Here is a 15,103-nt window from a genome sequence, read left to right on the forward strand (position 1 = left end):
ATTATCTACACATATTGAACACATTCGCGTTTCTGTCAGTCTCTCACTCTCTATCTTGTAACTCCTCGTATTCATTTGAAACTTGAGAGAAACATTAAACAACATATTTACTTATTGTGTATGATAGTGAATACGCGTTGTTCACTCACTCTGTCTCGTGAAGTGCATTAATCCTCGTGTTCATTCATATAAACTTCACAGAAACATATTAAACAACATAACTTACTTGAAAGCGAACCGTCACGTTGCTCTCTCTCTCTCTCTCTCTCTCGTTCGTTCGCTCACTCTCTCTCTCTCTCATGCACTCACTCGCTCTCTCTCTGTTGCACTGAGGTAAGGTTAATCCTTTAGAACGTTAATTCAATCTTTAGAAATATTATTAAAACTACAAGTTGTAAGATTGTAGGCTCCTGTTTGTGTTTGAGGGAATACAAACACGTCGTGCTGTCAGTCATTCTTTCTCTCTGTGTCTATCGCACTCGTGAGGCCGTTCATGGTTGGATAGCGCAGATGAAGGGGCGGTATCATTATAATAAAATCCCTTACCTACGTCATGGGGGGAGCGAAATCCGCATGACCTATTTATTCACATGCTTGCAGACAGAGCCTTAACAAAACAAAGTTACAGGTGTAAGGGTCCAAATATGACCCCATCCATCCGTTTGGCCCAACGACGGAATCCAAACGAGGATTATAACGCGTTCTGTCTTTTCCGGCGCTTGCAGTTGACATTTTGGCATTTATGTAATTTTGTATTATTATCTGACTCCAAGATAGTGTTAATAGAAATCGGATTGATAATTACTTTTAACAGTTACAGAATTTGGGCGGATGTTTGGTTATTCTTGTTTAGCCCTACTTGTTATTGCATCCGTTCATTCAGCTACTCATGTCGCTTTGGACTCACGCACCAGCCGTTTATTAATATTTAATAATCATGCGGGCCCACGATCACAACCGAATCAGGCTTGGTCGCTGCTAGAGGTTAGACCATATGTTCAGAAGGCCGCCCTTTACGCGTGCTCATCTCTGAACATACTTTATTTAGTCCCCATAGAGGTGCAACTTAATTATTACAATATTTATTTCTAACCAGAGGCTCACGACCACTATCATAAAACACACTGACCGTCTTCTCCAATGATAGCTTTGTATAATCGTGTCATAATTTAATATGCAACTTAGATAGATTAATATTGAAATAACCAGAGGCTGAGGCTCATCTGATTTAGAGTGGTCAGACAACATTTACTTGTTACTCTAAACAGGAAATTAGCCTCCACGCATCTAATTTAACTTAAACTAACGCCAAGTGCTAGTCGGATCTCCAAAATCCTCCGCTGATGTACTACTATGCCATCTAGTCTGGGATTTTGGTCCGTAATACTAGCCTGATTTTCAGACATTGCGGTAACAAGGATACATCGTAATTTACTAATCATGTCAATAACTTTCATAGCAACACAGAATAATCCAAACACAATTTATTAACCAGGTAGGTAAAACATAATTCAGAAGCCAATTTACATTCCAATTCGAATACGAAAATCAAACGAAAACCCATTGCATACCTGGTAATGAGATGAAGATCTGGTTACAGATTCCTCAGAGTAAAATAACAATACATGATGCTGTGCAAGGACAGCATCATGGGGGTGCATTTCTCGATATTGAAAGTCCCGCCTAAATCTTCTACACATCTCCTTAAATAACCAGAGAACAAAGCATATAGGAATTTGGTAATGATTGGTTGTTGTAAAAACTAAGGGCTGTCCTTAATCTGTATACAGTGGGTGATTGGTTTATGCTTAGAAATGGAGGTGTCTATCAACATTGAATGAAGTTTCACATATACTTTAACATTGAATTCTGTTGTTATAAGAGTGAGACCATTGTAACCACTTGCAATGAGACATTCCAATAGAAAACAAATAAGATACAGATTTTAGATTCTTTGTGCATGTAGCATTTCATATACAGTTTGCTTTTAGAGAAAAGAATACAAATGTATGACACCCTAAAGGTGTGTCTTTGAAACCCAAATGTGTCTCAGTGGGAAGTCCACTGTGAATCGTGGAGAGAGGCTTTTCCCGCGCACTCACTTTGCCCCCATGCAGTGTCCTTTGGCGAGGTGCTATCTTATTTAGGAAATTATCTTAAACAGGGTTGGTATTTTTCATGTTTTCTGGGTTGGTAGAAGCACTGGGGACCCTATTATAGCACTTAAACATGGAAAAAGTCTGATTTTCATGGAATGTCCCCTTTAAGAAAATATATGATAATGGTCACACTTTACTTTACGGCAGGGATTCCCAAAGTGTGGTACGCGCACCCCCAGGGGTACGCGACCTGCCACCAGGGGGTGCGCGAGAGGAAAAATGTAATGGCGGTCTGTTTCTTTAAGTGGGATTTTTCCATACAATAAATAAATAAAAAAATTAACAGTAAACATTTCCTTTGTAATCGCTTTTATTTTAAATAAAAAACTATAATTTATTAGTTTTTGATAGAAACGTAGAAGACAGCTGCTGTCTTTTTCTACGCACTGCTCTTATGTTATGCACTACAGCCGCTATATGCGTGCCAACTCGTTTCATTCATTCCATATATATTATAAATAAGCTTAACTGACTGAAATCGGGGAAACTGTCATGTGGGACGTCTTATGATAAAGTTGTTAGTCACGAAGGAAGAGAGGGACCAAGAGAGAGAGACTTTTTTATGGCAAAAATAGAAATAATGAAATGTGACAAGACATGGGCACAGGATACGCGAGCAATGTGTTTTCATGCATGGTAAAGAGACCGCCAATGAATTATATAATAAAATACATAAATACTTACTGTAGAGAACTTAATAAAAGCTTTCATTTAATTTTGTTTGAAACTTGAGCTGTTATAATGAATCTGCAAACTATTATACACCTTTTGTGCGAACAGTAAAGGCTTTCGTTAATGTGTTTGATGGGTCTGCACGTGACGCACTGGTAAATATGAGGAAACCTCTCATATGTCATCTATTAGCTGACGGCAGTAAGTGTACGTTTTTTACCATAGTAAACTCGAATGGCGTCTAAATATCACAGTGGTTAAACACATACACGGGGCGCGCATCATCTACGCTGAGCGTAGTTTCAGATGGTGCAATAGGCGTAAATATTTTTCACAATGTTGGACGTAGCTAAGCCCGACGTAGGACTATTACACCCAACTTCTTAACGTCCGGCTAGTGCAACCGGCCCTTGGTTATTTGCGCATGATTAAACATGAGTATTTATGGTGAGAAAATAAAGCTTTTTTCGATTTTTTTTTTTTTTAAATGGGGATTGGGGGTGCGCCAACCCGTTTGGGACATAGAAGGGGGTGCGCAGGAAAAAAAGTTTGGGAACCCCTGCTTTACGGCATCACTGTTACAGTGTAATTATACATTTAAGTACTAAGTAATAATCATTAACAACATATACTTCAATAGGGTTGAGGTTAGGATTAGGGTTTGGTTTAGGGTTAGTTGCATGTAATTGTGCATAATTAACTGTTATCACAATAATAATTACATTTAGCATGTCTAACAAAGACATCGTAAAATAAAGTGTTACAATGATAATAATATATATTTTAGCAACTGAGACTCATGTGTAAGTACAGTTTATTAAAGTGTCACTGCTACAGTAAAATACTGAGTAATATTTTTTTACTAGCATGTACGGTACTGTGCAAAAGTCTTAGGCCACCATGCCAGAAATAGATTTGTTGTTTTTGCAATGTTATAGTGATCATATATAATTGTTTCTCAGTCTCTTTAATGGAATACATCCAGAAAATACAGGAAATGTGTATATAGCATTGAAAACTTTAGGGTAAACTCCCCTTCCACTTGAGCAATAGCAGGAAACTGCAGGATCTGTTAAACCTAAATAAAATTAAATCCTAATTTCTTATTTTAAAGAAATTAGTCTTTATACTTCATTCTGCTCAAAAACGCTCAAGATGTGTTTCGTGCCAAGAGAGGTCACACTAAACACTGATGATGCCTAAAGAAGACATTTAGTCATGAAAACGTATTTTTTTGTACATATTTCCTGTATTTTCTGTTTGTGTCTTAATAAAATAGATTGAAAAATAAATATGGATGGACATTAAAACTTCTAAAACAATAAGTCTGGTGGTGGTGGCCTAAGACTTTTGCACAGTACTTTACATAACAGGGCCACGCTATGCCTGATTTTTCTAATAATTATTTTATTTATTTACAGAATTAACACTGACAGTGATAAGGCACCTGTTGCAAAGAGAGCCAAGACTAACATCCAGGCAAGCAGCAGGCAGTCTGTTCTGTCATGGTAAACAGAGATATTGTGGTTTCACACACACTTTGAATTTCTTTCCTGCATGGGAACGTGGACCACTGATGAGTCCCGCAGTCCCACACACACCCCTGAGTCTCTTCAAAATGTTTTTTTTTTCTGAGAATGCAGTTTCAACTTTATGCCATAACACCAATGCTCAGGCTGCCAGGACAACAGCAAAGGGTTGCAAATATTTACATGGTCAATGTGATCTCCATCAAGGACTACTGGAGACAGGACAATGTTTTCTCCGTGCCTTTTCCTGCCAAAGTAATAACAAGAGAGAGATACCGCACTATTACATGGAATGTGCACATGAGTCACACAGAAGAAGACAAGATTAATGACAGGAAAGGGGAACAGCCGAACATGACTGTCTTTTCATGGTCAAACCTCTGATGAACACTTTCCATCAAGTTTAAACATCTATCATCCTAAAAGAAACTTTGCTGTAGATGAAAGAAAGGTGGCATGCAAAGCAAACACAGGATTGAGACAGTATGAAAGCTAAACCAATCAAGGCTTCAAGTTGTTTGTGCTAGCAGATTCTTCAAATGGATATACTGTGGACTTTTCAGTGTACACTGTGAAGAATAACTTTCCCACAGGCCATTAACTTACATATGATGCTGTGACATTTTGGACTGTGAAACTTTAGGCTCTGGGTATTATGTGTACATGGACAATTTTTACACAAGCCCAAAGCTCCTGACAGACTTGTTTGCCGTGAAGTTTGGTGCTTGTGGGACTTTAGGAAAGAATGCCCACGGAATGCAACCAATTCACTCTCAAAACAATCTGGGGCTCATCACACGGAAGCAGAATGGAGCTCTACTGTTTGTGAAGTGGATGGACACACGAGTGGTATCTGTCTGTTCAACAATACACCCTGCTTATACAGGAGAGACAGTGCAGAGGAGGGTAAATTCACCAGACACATGGAGAATAAAGAAATTCAATGTCCTGCACCTGTGACTGCCTACAATCAACACATGGAGGGTGTTGTTGATCTTTCTGACCAGCTGATACAGTACTACACTGCACAGCACAAGACAATGAAGTGGTACAGAAAGATCGTTTTACACTTCTTAGACCTTTCTGCCACCAATGCCTTTATTATGCACAAGGAGCTATGTGGTAACATGACCCACAAACAGATGGTTGAAGAGCTTCTGTGGCATAACCAAAACCGACCAGGAGTACCCATGTGCCAGTTTCAGTAGCTCAGATGTAAGCAATACCACCACTGTTGGTCACTGGAACTGTGTGCGCTGCAAGGCAGTGGATGGTAAGAGACAGGACACACACGGAAATGCAAAACATATAATATTCCCTTGTGTTTTCAGTTAAATAGGAACTGTTTTGAACAATGGCACTACGCCATTTAACTCCATTCTCAAAGATTCACAGTGTGTGACTGCTTACAAATTTATACCTTATTATTTATATTGTGAAGTTTTTTAGATGCACACCAAACTGTACATTTACAGCTGACATTTACAATCATTCTCTTTTAATCAGAGCCATATTGTACTGGTCGACACTACTTCATTTTTTATTTTCATTTTAAGCATCTGTCTTGCAGTATAGTGTCTTTTTGCTCAGTCTCTTGTCTGGCACTGTTTGCACTAGGTTGCACACATGCATTTTATGTTTTTTGGGAGTCCAGTGTCTGCATGTACCACGATAGTCCTGAAGAAATGAGAATAATGAGCTCAATGAGCTATTAGAGGGTTGGGTCTTCTTCTCCTCAGGTGTGAGTCACATCAATATTCATGACCATAGAGACAGAGCGCAGTTATGCTAATTTGAAAACCACGGCCACCGGGGGGGAAACAATCCATCCGTCTCCATTGACTTTGTATTGCGAGATGCTTCCTCCTTGTCATTTCTGGCTTATAACAAAAAACAGAATAATGCCTAAAAGCTGCTTTGTGACAGGGTGTACATCTAACAAGCCAAAAAACCCAGAAATAAGTTTTCATAAGCTGTCAAGCCGTAAAACCCAGCCTTTAAGGAGAAAAAAGTGGATCGCAGACTACGTTTCCCTCTAGTGGGCGCAGTTCTACTAATAGGAGTACTATGAAAAGTGATGATGATGGTTTTTAGGGGTCGGAGGCTCCAGGTCTTTATTTACAAACTCAAACATGCATAAAAAAATTTCCAGTAAAACTAAGTCACTCATATAAATATTTTAAGTTTTTGTTAAAGTTGCAGCTATAATAAACCCACTAATTTAAATACTGTTAGTCCAAGCTAAAGACCATTTTACATTTCATAAAATAAGGCAGTGTTAATTATATTCTTAATTTCTTTATTTTTGCTTCCTTAATTTCATCAAAAAATATAAAAAACCCTGATAAGAATACAGTTAAATCACCAGACCCATATGTAGTATCAGTTAGATCTAACCATCTAGAAAGCCAGATGCACATTGCATCTGCTATACTCCAAGTCAGGTTTCTGAGATCAGGAGATAAACTATTGCTGGCAGTTCCCCGCTCTTCAAAAAATAAAGGGGCGATAGAGCTTTTATGCTCATCGCCCCAAAATTATGGAACAGCTTCCGTCTGCATATTCGGCAGGCCTCAGCTCTAGAAGGTTTTAAGTCTCAGTTAAAACGTATCTTTTTAATTTAGTGTTAGTTGAGAATAGACCATGTTTAGAGATCCTGAAACTGAGTAACAATACAATGGCCAGGGTCATACAGAATTTTACCAAAACTATTTCCACTCGAGACAGGAAACGCAAGGGTCGATCAAAGAAGTTGAGTTTTTGTGCTATGCGCCAGGTGGAGAAGCTGGCTTCAAAAACAGATGCTTGAGTGTTGTCAACATTGCCTCAGGGCAGGGGTCATCAACTAAAATAGCTTGAGGTCCAGTAAATGAACCCTCCTCTCCAGCCGAGGTCCAGACAGTTATGTACTGCACGTAAACACAATTTGATGGCTTTCCCCAGACTAAAGAAACTAGTGTAAATATTTGTTTTTATTGAACAAAATATAATGTTATCGTGTATATTGAATACTGTCTCTTCATATGTATAAGTAAGGGATATTCTGGGATATTCTGTTATTTGTCTAATTGTCATTATGTATAGATGTATCAGGCATGCTTTATGGTGCAGAACAAGTTTCCAAAAGGATAAATAAATAAATCTCATCTCATAATGTAGAGGCAGCCGGTAGTTATCGGGAAATAAGCCCCTTCAGTGTGATACAAGACCCTCCGCTTCGCGTCGGGTCCTGATCACACTGTCGGGGCTTATTTCCCAATAACTACCGGCTGCCTCTACATTATCCCGCTTATTACACGGCTACTTGCCACATAAGAAAAAAAACTGGACATGAATATGAATTTGAAACATTTTATTGGCATATTTGTTTTAAATTAACATTTTTATCCTTCCGCGAAACTTTGCACAGATGCATAAAATTATCGTAATACCTTATTAAGATCCTCTGCTTCATACTTGTCTGTCTCCATTTTTTCTCTTTTAGCCAGTCTTTGAGAAGTTTTAATGCCCATTCTGTATTTTTTTGTGTTGGCTTCGTAGCTGTCATGCTCTATTTTGTCAAGTTCAGTCTCAGTAAGCTCTCTGTGTCTTGTCGTGGTTGTCGAGTGTTTGTCACAAGATGGCGCCAAACAGACAGTCATCTTTATTGATCTTTATTGGCGCGGAGCGATTTTACTCGTGCAAGTAGTCCGGCTATGCGTTATTATTTTGGAGCGGTTATTATTTGAAAAGAACGAACCTGCAAATGTCTCAACTGACCAATCAGAATCAAGCATTCCAGAGAGCCGTGTAATAAGTAAGGGATAATGTAGAGGCAGCCGGTAGTTATTGGGAAATAAGCCCCGACAGTGTGATCAGGACCCGACGCGAAGCGGAGGGTCTTGTATCACACTGAAGGGGCTTATTTCCCGATAACTACCGGCTGCCTCTACATTATGAGATGAGATTTATTTATTTATCCTTTTGGAAACTTGTTCTGCACCATAAAGCATGCCTGATACATCTATACATAATGACAATTAGACAAATAACAGAACAAACACAAAACAAAATATACAAAAGAGTTCCCCTCGCCCCAACAACCCCTCACTCATGTACAAAAAATCAGGACAAAAGACCCCCACTACATAACTAGGACAAAGTGCAGTTTTGCATACCATTATAGTCCCGCAAGGGAGAAAGTACATGGTACTATTGTAAAGTGCTGTCCTCCAGGTACCCCTTCCTTATTTATCAATACAATGCTAGTTGGTATAAAAGACTTACTAGCTCGATTTGTTTGAAAATAAGGTAGCCTAAATCTCCTTCTTGATGGCAACATCTCATATGCCTGATGTAGGGGATGTGACTCATCTTTATGTATTGCTTGACCTTTCTTCAACACCCTTCTTGCACAGGTACTAGCCATGCTTTCTAATTCTGTTCCAGCAACCTTACTTTATCCCGCTTATTACACGGCTACTTGCCACATAAGAAAAAAAACTGGACATGAATATGAATTTGAAACATTTTATTGGCATAATTGTTTTAAATTAACATTTTTATCCTTCCGCGAAACTTTGCACAGATGCATAAAATGATCGTAATACCTTATTAAGATCCTCTGCTTCATACTTGTCTGTCTCCATTTTTTCTCTTTTAGCCAGTCTTTGAGAAGTTTTAATGCCCCTTCTGTATTTTTTTGTGTGTTGGCTTTGTAGCTGTCATGCTCTATTTTGTCAAGTTCAGTCTCAGTTAGCTCTCTGTGTTTTGTCGTTGTTCGTTCTTCTATCCATTGTTTAAATGTTAAATTTTGTGCTCATTTTTCCGTGGCATTCTCACGGATCTCCGCATTTTTCCGTGGCCCTGCTACGGACTGTCTTTTTCCGTGGCATTGTCACGGATTGGTTACTCAACTGTTTTGTCCTATTTTCTTACCATTTTCGCTTCGGTTTAGGGTTAGATTTACATGAAATGACATCCCTACCCAAACCCAACTCTAACCCCAACGCCAGGCGACAATTGTTTAAAGTTTAGAAAATATAAAAGAATAAATCAGAAAAAATTATATAAACCAATAGTTAAAGAGACATACTAATGCAAACACCAAATCTAACCCTAAACCGAAAACCCTAAAGTTCTCGTGAATTCAGGTATGATCACGCAATAAAGTCATGGCTCCGCCCTGCGGAGCTGTCCGGCATCCGTCAAAAATAGAAGCTCTGCGTATTTGTGCCGGAGGGCTGCGGATGGCCGGAGCCGTGACGGATTCGGAGCGCAGTCAGTGGAAATACACACATTGACTTGAATGGAAACCGATTGACTCCGCCGCCGATCCACAGCCGTTCCGCAGTCGGGGGAAATCCGGGGTAGGTGTGAAAACACCAAAAGTGACAGAGGACCCGTGTGGGTCACGCTTACTGGGCTTTTAGTTAACTCATTTTCACACCCTACGTCAGACTGCTGAGGGTACGTTTCTCCAAAGTGTCTATGTTTAGTTTCGTAATGGCGTTTAATGTCCCCACTTTTGACAACCGCAACAGACTCCGAGCAGATAAGTCTCTCTGCTCTCTTCACTGCACACCTGTCTGTGACTGTTCGTACTGACGCCGCACTCGAAACCTGTGTCGATGTAGGACCCAAATAGCTCTACTGGGCTGACCATATATGTGCCTGATATAATTAGGTTTTATAATAATGTTAAATAGCGTTTGCCATTTATTTATTTCATCTTGTCAAAAGGCTTTGCGGTCCAGATGTACGCATCTCACAGTCTGGATTCAGACCGGAGTCCGCAAGTTGGTGAACCCTGCTTTAGGGGATGCAGAAGAGGGTGGTCAGATTGTCAATGCTCAGACCATATGCCAGCCACACACTGCAACAATTCAGTCTTGGAAAACCTCTGTATGACCCTGGCCTCTGTACTGTAACTCAGTTGTTACTGATCTTCTTATAGCTTAGGCCATGAAAAGCTAAAACTCATTGAATCCTACCTGAGGTTCACCATGTCTCAGGAATGCCTTTGTGGCCTTGCTGTCAGGCTACTGATTTTCTTATAGCCTAGCCCATCTTTGTGAAGAGCAACAATTCTAATTCTCAAATCCTCAGAGAGTTCTCTGCCATGTGGTGCCATGTTCAACATCCAGTGGTCAGTATGAATTGTACTCAAAGCTACTAGATACACAAATTTATAACATACTGTAAACTTGATGAACAGGACATGTGGCTTTGCATAGTTAAGTGATATACATATATAATCACTTGTACTCGCTTTTGTTGCCAGCTATTTTGACATTAATGTTTGTATGTTAAGTCATTTTCAGAGGACAATAAATCTTTACTGCTATACAAGTAGCACATTGACTACTCTAAAATATATTCAAATTTCATTTCTGCAGTGTTGTTCCTTGAGAAGATATACTAAAATCTTGAGGAAGCATGTGGGTTGAAATGTCAGGGGTGTGCTTACTTTTGTGACATAATCAGGGGTGTGGTTTTTCCGGATAAATATGGAAATTCCGGCTTTTACAATGTAAAAATGAGTCTCTCGTGAATCATGCAAATCCATGGAAATTTTTTTGTGCGTGTGTGTGTACCTGGTAAATATCACGTTGTGGGGACCAATTGAGGTCACATTTTGAGGTCCCCATAAGGAAACAAGCTTATAAATCAAACAGGATGATGTTTCTTGAACATCTAAGGTAGCAGAAGAGTTTTCTGTGATGGTTGGGGTTAGGGAATGGGGTAGGTAAGGGGAATAGAATATTCAATTCAATTTTATTTATATAGCGCTTTTCACAATAAGTAATTTGACATTAATAGAAGCAAAGAAAAGCACAGAAAATCGACAGAACGCACAACATAATACATGATAGCAATGCAGGTAAATTTGCTGCGGCAATGAATCAACATTATAAGCGAGCGTATTACTAATGTAACGTATAGGAGAGGGTGCTAAGTTAAGCCCAAGAAGGCTGCCTCCCCGGGTTGAATATACAGTTTGAATGGTATGAAATGCATTACGTCTATGGATTGTCCCCACAAAACATGGAAACCAGAATGTTTGTGTGTGTGTGTGCGTGTGTGCTCAGGTACAAAACTTCCTAAATGGAAGATTCTCAAGAAAACAATCTTTGAAAGTGTCCAGCATCAGATTTTTTTTAAAAGCCCTTGAAACCAATTTTTTTTGCACATGACATTAAGGTCTGACCTTACTATAACAATATTTAAAAAATATTTCCTATAGAATTATTTATATTTTTTAGATTATCATTATAAAAAATTATCATTACCGCAACATGATGTTACATTAAATATATGCATTTACAAACTATAATGAGAACTAAAAAGTTGTCTAAGTACTGTGATAAACAAAATTTGTACTTTTATCTGGAGAGAAAAAATAAGAACTGCTTACCTGGTAGCCATCTTGAGTGTCACAGTCAATTATGTCCCTTCCAACATTTTTTTTTTTTTTTTTAATGTTAGTTCCTTGAGGGCTTAAACAATGATTGAAAATTGTTAGGGAGGATGAAATTTTTTTTCTTGGACACATTTATATTCCTTATTATTGTCTCTACATTTACCAATGATCACCAAATACCACATGTTTCTTTACTGTAAATGTTTATAGTATAACATGCACTGAAGCTTTTTATTTAGATTTTTTTATTATAAATATTTTCATGTCAAGGAACCCAAATCCAGTCATGGACACGTTGCAGTAATGAAATTTTTCCCCTTAAATGTGGAAAAAACAACAAAATTGGTTTGTATGATGTCATTTGAAATCATGTGCAAAATAGTACCTGAAGAGATGTTTAACTGTATGCTTCTTATTTTGAGACTCTTACTTTGCATTTACTTTTTTTATCAAAATGTTTTATGACACCTCATAAGTCTAATTTCACGAGATCACCCAAATGTTTCTGAAGTGTTTTATTGTAAATGGGCATTGTTTATCAGACTCTTAATGCGTGGTTCAATTTCTTCATTTTTACATTCTGACTTTTAATATTTGCAATGTTTCTATTTGCAACTGTATACAGTGCATATAAAAAGTCCATACCCCTGTCAAAATTGCAGGTTTTTGTAATGTAAAAAATGAAACCAAGAGGAATCATGTTGGAATTTGTTCCACCTTTATTGTGAAATTTTCATCTATATATTGAAGTAAATAACAATAAGAATCATTCGGGGTGAAAAGATGGCAAGTAAAAATTGTACAATAACCAGGTTGCATAAGTGTGCGCACCCCTAAGCTAATACTTAGTTGAGTCACCTTTATGACAGCATGCAATCTTAATGAATAAGTGTCAATCAGTTTCATACATCTTAACTTTGTAATATTTTGCTATTTTCCTGGCAAAAGCATTCTAACTCTGTCAAATTGGTTTGTTGTCTCCTGTGCACAGCCCATGGGATTTAGATCTGGATCCTGCTGGCTGGGCCATTTAAAAACCTTGATCTTTGGTGAAGCCATTTCTTTGCTGATTGGAGGTGTGCTTGGTGTCATTCTCATGCTGAAGGTAGGGCTGCACAATTAACTGAAAAATTAATCATGGTATCGATTCATACATAAATGTGATCTGATGATCTTTCTAAATGATGCCGATTCACTTGCATATATTTACCTGAATTTCGATGCTGCATTCACATGTTCACGTATTTACATTACAATCCAGGATACTTTTTCAGTCAAATTTGCTCACACTCACACAGTGTTAAACCAAACCCTATTCAATCAATCAATCAATCAATCAATTAATCTTTATTTAAAGCACATTTAGAAAACAGCCGACGCTGACCAAAGTGCTGGACATCAAATAAAAAACACAATTGAATCTCTGTAAAAACAAATCATTAAAATATAAAATAAACATAAAAACAACATGCTAGGAAGACAACAACTATTAAAAATAACAAAAATTCAGGCAGTGTTAAAAGCTTAGGAAAATAAATATGTTTTCAAGGATGACTTGAATGTGGCAATAGAAGGGGCTAGCCTGATATATAAAGGTAGGCTAATCCATAATTTGAGTCCAAGAACTGCAAAGGCCCAATCACCTCGTTTTTAAGTCGAAATCGCGGTACAACAAGTAGGCATTGGTCATATGATCTTAAGTTTCATGTCGGGAGAGTAGACTGGTCAAAAACTCAGGGGCCAGATTATTAAGTGCTTTGTAAACATAAAGTAACATTTTAAAATCAACTCTAAATTTGATGGAAAGCCAAGGTAAGGCTGATAAGATGGGAGTAACCCACCCTCTAAGCAAGTAAGGAGTATCTAATGATCAACTAAATCCAAGATTTAACACGGGAGTGAAACTGTCAACAGAGCAGATTTAGTACTGTGTAATGCTTAAAATCAAGACTGAAAAGTTTCCTGTACAGAGTTCATGTTTAGATAAATTTGCAGATGGGTAAATAAATATTTTCCAGTATCTTGGAAAAAAAGGGAAATTTGAAAATACAGTAGAATCAAGATTAGGTTTCTTTAGATAAGGAGTCACCACAGCATTTTTTAGATCTTTTGGGAAAGAGCCAGTAGACAAGCATTTATTAATAAACATTAAGAGACCTGGACCAACAGTGGCAATAGTTTGTCTAAAAAATAGGGGTGGAATCACGTCCTGGGGACAGATAGTGGGTTTTAAAGGCGGGGTGCATGTTTTTTGAAAAACACTTTGGAAAAGGGAGTCGGGCCGAATACCAAAACACACTTGTAGGAATCAGCAGTAAAGGGTGGGTCTACTAACCGACGTCATTGCCTGGGTTGCGTATGTGTGGGGCGGGTCTATCAAAAGAAGATCCAGATTCTATTTTGGTAGGGGAGTGTTTGCTTACGTGATTTCAAATATCAACATTGGCTTTCAGAGATCATGCACCCCACCTTTAATTTACAGACTATATCCATAAGTGGGACCAGGTCCATGGGCTCAAACTTAGACCAGGTCGAAGAACACACTGGAGCATCATGAAATGTTATCACTGAATTTGATATTTGAGATCTTAGAACTGTAATCTAAAATGTTCTTAGAGGGTTAGAGAAGGCTCTAAAATAATATGCACAGAAGAGTTTAAAACAGAATTAACAATAAAAACAAAGATTGAAGTTTATAATGATTTTTGCAACAAATTCTGCAATTTTGCAGCCTTTGCCGTTTTCTGAAAAGTATGACAAGAGTCTCTTACCATTTAAAAGGAGATCTGTAGTTTGTCTTTTTTCCGTTTACGCTCAGCACGTCTGCAAACCTGCATACTGTCATTATGCCAGGGCACTGGGGCTGGTTTATGATTGTTATGCCCGAATGGAGCAATTGAATTTAGAATTTCAGCACAGGTAGAGATAATAAAGTGAGGTGTGAATCAGTATCTAAGGTGTCCAGGATGCTATCAGTCTCCAGAGAGTTTCGTACATCAAGATAGGCTTCAGAGAAATCCTGACTGTATCGTTGAGTAAAACGGCGAGTTAAACATACTGATGATGAGTTTTTAGTAATATGACTTTTAAGGGGGAAAAGTAAAAACTATGGGCTTGTGGTCAAAAAAGTTAGCAATCCCCCACTACGGCCAGATAGACACAGGGAGTTTAGAGAAGTACAGCCATGAGGTAGCAGTTTAGAAAGTGGTGATAACTCACCCGGTTTCATCCAAGTCTCTATGATGTATAATAAATCCAATGTTTGTGATGTAAAAAAGTCATTTTAACTCCACCTTGGCATGCACGAGAGAAAACAGGGCACAGCCATCGATAGACGTCTT

General features: G+C 38.2%; 1 protein-coding gene across 6 annotated transcripts in view; it reads left to right on the top strand.

Annotated features, from left to right (window-relative positions):
- LOC135773430 (uncharacterized) overlaps nt 1–15,103 on the top strand; it is a 161,083-nt gene that overhangs the window by 17,648 nt on the left and 128,332 nt on the right. The window contains exon 2 of one of the 6 annotated variants that reach the window (XM_065282994.2): nt 12,754–12,867. The exons of the other annotated variants lie outside the window; for them this stretch is intronic. The gene's annotated coding sequence lies outside the window, so the exon portion shown is untranslated. The remainder of the gene's footprint in view (nt 1–12,753; nt 12,868–15,103) is intronic. 6 annotated transcript variants of the gene reach the window in all.

The sequence above is a fragment of the Paramisgurnus dabryanus genome, chromosome 9, assembly GCF_030506205.2.
Source record: "Paramisgurnus dabryanus chromosome 9, PD_genome_1.1, whole genome shotgun sequence".
NCBI lineage: Eukaryota > Metazoa > Chordata > Actinopteri > Cypriniformes > Cobitidae > Paramisgurnus > Paramisgurnus dabryanus.